Here is a 6272-nt window from a genome sequence, read left to right as displayed (position 1 = left end):
ATTGATTTTACCAGCAACAGAATTTATCATTTGCTAATCAGCTTCTTGTGCTCTTCATTTGTGATCACAGAGTACAATCTGATCAAAGGCATTTTACAGAATAAAGCTTCTTTTTGAGATAATAAGTTTCATGTGTTTGTTTGACCAAGGATGGCTTTGGCAAAAGGTGGTGGTGGTGAAGTGTTGGATCAAAACTTAGGATGCCAGACTTTTTAACTTTCTCTCTCCGAAACTTTCTGGAACATCAAGATCTGTATCCCAACTTTGGATTAGTGACAGATTTGCTACAACTACCTTTTTTCCAGTGGCACCTCATCTGGCACCCTTCCTCTAATCCCAGTATATGAGAGACGTAAGGTTCTCAGTACCAACGCTGTCTTTTGTAGTAATAAAAAGGTTTAAATGGAGAAAAAGAGAAAGAATTCATATGTTAAAGGAAGAAAAGATAGTACAGACTTGGTTTCAGTTTATACAATTACAAGCTAGATGGATAGAAGATCAGAAAATTGGTATAATAAAAGTTGATGAAAATTTGATAAAGCAAATTAGAGATCAAAGTCAATCGCATATGAAAAGGTTATATAATGCTCTTATAGAGATTGATTCAGAATCGGAGTTAGTTAAAGATTGTATGATAAAATGGGCTCAGAATATTCAAGAGCCCATAATGATGGATACTTGGGGAAAAATTTGGGTTAGAAATGTAAAATTTACACAAGCACAAAACCTAAGAGAGAATTTTTACAAGATGTTTTATAGATGGCATTTAGATCCTAAAAAGTTAACATGTATGTATCCAAATCAACCACCTAAGTGTTGGAGATGTGGTAGTGAAGAGGCAACTTACCGTATTATCATATATGGTGGACATGTAAAAATGTTAAAGCCTTTTGGATAAAAATATGGTGGATTTTTCAGAAAGTTTTTAAGAAAAAAATAAGATTTACTCCACAGCTATTCTTATTGGGGATTATTTCGGATTGTACTGTTATAAAAACTAAATTAATGTTACACTTAATAACGGCAGCCAGACTGTTGGTGGTGCAACATTGGAAGAAAGATTTACCTACAATAGAACAATGGATACTTAAAGTAATGGACATGGCTGAAATGGCAAAAGTTTCAGCATATTTGAAAGAACAGTCACAAGAAAAATATATTTTGGAATGGAAAAGATGGATTTATATTCAGAACAAATATGGGACTAAAAAGTTTCAAATAGCATATGAATAATTTTTAACAATTATAGAAGTGTTATTATAATTACTTTACTTTTGTTATAAGGGAGGTAAAGGGTGGAAGGTTTGTTAACGTTGTAATAGATATTTAGCATATGTTTGCATAAGATTGCTATATGTAATACCCTGTATTCTGCTTTGGGAAGTCCGGGGGGGGGAGGGAAGGGAGGAGGGTTGATGGGGAGGGGGGGCTTATTATTAAAAAAATTTGTAAAACTTTTCAATAAAAAAAAGAAAGGAAGAATTCATATGATGCAACCTCCTTATCTTGTAGCATAGATGCATGAAGCTAGGATTTCATCTCTCCCTATTATATGAAAGGTAGATTAATCTCATAAGAGATCAACAAAATCAAATTTTGTTTCAAAAACATTGTGTAGGATATACAGTGCATTCAGAAAGCATTCAGACCACCTTCACTTTTGTCAATTTTGTTATGCTGCAGCCTGATTCTACAGTTGTTGAAATTCATTTTTTTTCTCATTAATCTACAATCAGTACCCCATAATGACAAAGTGAAAACAAAATCTTAGAAGTGTCTGTAAATTTATTAAAAAGAAAAAAACCCTGAACTATCACATTGGCATAAGTATTCAGACCCTTTACAACAACACTTGAAATTTATCTCTGGTGCCTCCCATTTCTCTTGATTGTTGCTGACATGTTTCTACACCTTGATTGGAGTCCACCTGTGGTAAATTAAATTGCTTGGACATGATTTGGAAAGGCACATGCCTCTAGTAGGCCTCACAGCTGACAGTGCATATTGTAACAAAGCAAAAGCCATGAGGTCAAAGGAACTGCCTGCAGAGCTTAGAGACAGGATTATTGCAAGGCCCAGATCTGGGGAAGACTACAATAAAATTTCTGCTGCACAGAACGTTCTCAAAAGCACAGTGGCCTCCATAATTCTCAAATGGAAGAAGTTTGGCACAACTAGGACTCTTCCAAGAGCTGGTTTCCCAGTCAAACTGAGCAATTGGGGAAGAAGGGCCTTAGTAAGAGAGGTGACCAAGAACCCGATGGTCACTCTGACTGAGCTCCAGAGTTTCTGTATGGAGATGGGACAGAGTTCCAGAAGGACAGCCATCACTGCAACCCTCCATCGATCTGGACTGTATGGCAGAGTGGCTAGACAGAAGCCTCTCCTCAGTGCAAAACACACGAAAGCTTACTTGGAGTTTGCAAAAAAGCACCTGAAGGACTCTCAGACTATGAGGAAGCAGATTCTCTGGTCTGATGAAACCAACATTGAACTGTTTGGCCTCAATTTTAAACATTATGTCTGGAGAAAACCAGACACAGCTCATCACCTGCCCAATATCATCTCAACAGTGAAGCGTGGTGGCAGCATCATGTGTTTTTCAGCAGCAGGGATTGGGACTGGGAGATTGGTCAGGGTTGAGGGAAAGCTGAATGAAGCAAAGAACAGGGCTATCCTCAATAAAAACCTGTTCCACAGCACTCAGGCCCCCAGACTGGGCCAAACGTTCATTTTTCAACATGACAACGATCCAAGCACGCAGCCAAGACAACCCAAGAGTGGCCTAGGGACAGCTTTGTGACTGTCCTGGAGTGGCCCAGCCAGAGCCCTGACTTGAACCCTATTGAACATCTCTGGAGGGACTTGAAAATGGCTGTCCACTGATGATTGCCATCCAACCTGACTGAGCTTGAGAGGATTTGCAAGGAAGAATGGCAGAAAATCCCTCAATTCATGTGTGCAAAGCTTGTTGCATCATACCCCAAAAGACCCGAGGCTGTAATTGCTGCCAAAGGTGCTTCAACAAAGCACTGAGTGAAGGGTCTGAATACTTACACCAATGTGATATTTCAGTTTTTTTCTTTTTAATACATTTACAGATATTTCTAAAATTCTGTTTTCACTTTGTCATTATCGGGTAACTGAGTGTAGATTAATGAGAAAAAAAATGAATTTCAACAACTATAGGGCTGCAGCATAACAAAAGTGAAGGGGGCCTGAAAGCTTTCTGAATGTACTGTACACATAAAAGAAACTTATGAATATATGTGCAATGTTCTAGGCAGACCACAAGATGGTGTTGAGAGCTAAGAAATGACACCTAGATTATGCTTCCATTTAAAAGAGGAAAAATAAGCTTCATCCCAGTTTGTGATAGCAATAAGAAAGCTCAGGCCAGACAGAATAAGGCAAGAAGCATATTGGTATCTTCGTAAATTTATAGTTCAAAAAGAACCATTAAGCAATGAAAGCTTGCCTTTTCTGACCAGAAGTATATACTAATAGCATTTCCTTATGTTTCTCAGCACACCATGGTGCCACCCTCACACCCAATTCCAACCTTTAACTCCTGAAATGCCCACAATTCTGTATGTTAGCTGCAGTGGGATGCAGCTGGGAGATGGGAGGCAGCCTGGGCCAAGAATTCTCTTCAATAGATAACCCTTGAAACACAAACACAAATGTTAGCGAGCCATTGGTGTAGCAGCGTTTCCTTCCTTGAAACAATACATCTATAATACTACTAACGCAAAAAGCGTATCACAATTGTTCATAAATCCATGTCTTCCCCTCTTCACAGTAACAGTGTTATGGCATCCTATGTGTAATGTATTGGGCTTTGTCTTGCTCAGGGAATATCACATGGGGTTAATTGCTGGAAGGTTGCTCAAGCAGGGAATGTGGCTAAGCTCCCAGCTCCTCAGACAACCCGTCTCCAGCGCCGCCATTGGCTGCCTCTAGGGCGGCAATAGGTTGCTTTAAACCTATTGGCCGCCGCCTAGAGGCCAGGGTATAATTTGCTGCATTTGCAGCCCTGTTTCTCAGTTCAGTTCCTGCAACCAAAGAAACAATGATCTTTGCTGAACTCACTTGCCTCCTCTCTTCATTGAAGCAACGAACCCAGCATTCAACACTATGATCAATGAAAGGGGCAGTTACTCGTCCAAAATCTGGGACTGCCTGTATTTGGAAAATGTTCCTGCCTTGGTCTTCCAAGAGATGCAGCCTTTGAAAACCTGCCGTAATCCCTTGCCTGTTTTAAGAAATGTTTAGGGAGCTTGCTTACAAAAGGTAGAAAATATATTTTTTTTTCCTAGCTTTTCACTATCGTTAGAGGATTTCCTCCCCTTTGTTGCCATTAGTGTGTTCTGAAAGCCTGTGACGTAGCTATTGCTGCATTGCCAGCTTTTGACTTTGTTCAGCTTCTTTATCCCCGCCCCACCTCCCCAATTCAATAAAGTGACAGAATACTTGACAAAAGTGCCAGTCATTGAGAATCTCCTTTGCTGTCTCAGTTTTTGGAGATTGACTTTGCAGTAAAGCGATACTGAGTAGTAGATGGATTCATTTCTCTCCTACCATACCAATTTCTCTCCTATTTATCAGCGAAGCAGCATCACAAACTGAAAAGATGGTGGAATAAGAAGATGGTTTTGTCAATGAAGGGAGTCATGCAATACTCTGAGAACAATGTGTGCTCTAAGATCCATCTACAGGAAGTGAATGACATGAGTGGAAGGAGTAAAATAATGGGGAAATCCACGAATCAGGTACCCTAGTAAGAGGGGTCCAAGCAGAACAGATGATTATAATCTTATTGTCCCTCCTCCCTCTTAGATGCTTTACAAATCCCTTCAATCCTTCATTTGATTCATGTCTTTCTTAATCTTCAAATCTGTAAATTCTTGCTTCTTTTTTTTTTCTTTTAGCAAAATGTCCACATAAGGTTCAGAAAAGTATTTTTTTTTCCTCTCTGACCATTTCTGTGATGGCTGACATTTTCACCATCCATTCTCTCATTGTGGGGATTTCATTATTCTTTCACCCTTGTGCATTCCTAAGGGAGCAGGTGCTTTTTTTTTTTTGCAAAATATTTAGCAGCCACAGGTTGCATCCTGCAGAATTTTACCTGCTCCCTTTGCAGCCTGCAGAGAGCAAGCAGCCCGGTTTATATCAAAACCTGCAGCAGGGCATGGCCTTGGATTAAATGAACTCCCAGACAATTGCCGTAGTTCTAGAATTTCCCAGATGTTCTCAAGAGGAGAAGAGGGCTGGTATCCCAGGGAAGCTACAGCTTCTATGACAAAGCAAGGGTGGCTGTGGTCCCTCCAGTTTCAATGCCACCTATTGACCTCTCTTCTTACAGATGGTAAGCTTGTTGGGTTGGTTGGGGGGGGACTGCATGAGACCCCCCAAGTACCTGAGTTGCAGTATCATGTGCTGCCTCACTGAAAGGAAAGAGGATAATAAAAGAGTGGGGGAAAATATATCCATCTGATATGCCTTAACAGTTCATAACAGATGCTCTTAATGTCACTGGTTTTAGGGGGCAACTTCACACTGATGGTTCAAACATGAACATCGTACTACCAGGAAACTGAGTATCTGGATCCATACCAATCGGGTTTCAGGCCCGGGTACAGCACGGAGACGGCATTGGTCGCGCTGGTGGATGATCTCTGGCGGGCCCGAGACAGGGGTTATTCCTCTGTCCTGGTCCTTTTAGACCTCTCAGCGGCTTTTGATACCATCGACCATGGTATCTTGCTGCGATGTCTTGAGGGGTTGGGAGTAGGAGGCACCGTTTTATGGTGGTTCTCCTCCTACCTCTCGGGCCATTCGCAGACGGTGTTGGCAGGAGGGCAGAGGTCAACCCCTAGGCCCCTTAGTTGTGGAGTGCCTCAGGGGTCGGTACTCTCGCCCCTCCTGTTCAACATCTATATGAAGCCGCTGGGTGAGATCATCCGTGGTTTCGGGGTGAGGTATCATCAATATGCTGATGATACCCAGCTTTTTATCTCCACCCCGAACCAACCCAGCGATGCCCTCGATGTGATGTCCCGTTGCCTGGAAGCGGTATGGATTTGGATGAGGAAGAACAGGCTCCAGCTCAACCTGTCCAAGACTGAGTGGCTTTACATACCGGCATCTCGACTTGTCCAAGAGGTTCCATCTTTGGTTATGGGAGGAGAGGTGTTACCTCCCATTGATAGGGCACGCAATTTAGGCGTCCTCCTGGACTCACGACTCCAATATGAAGTTCATATTGG

The sequence above is a fragment of the Vipera ursinii genome, assembly GCF_947247035.1.
Source record: "Vipera ursinii genome assembly, chromosome: 2".
NCBI classification, from domain to species: Eukaryota; Metazoa; Chordata; class Lepidosauria; order Squamata; family Viperidae; genus Vipera; species Vipera ursinii.
This window is presented reverse-complemented; position numbering follows the sequence as displayed.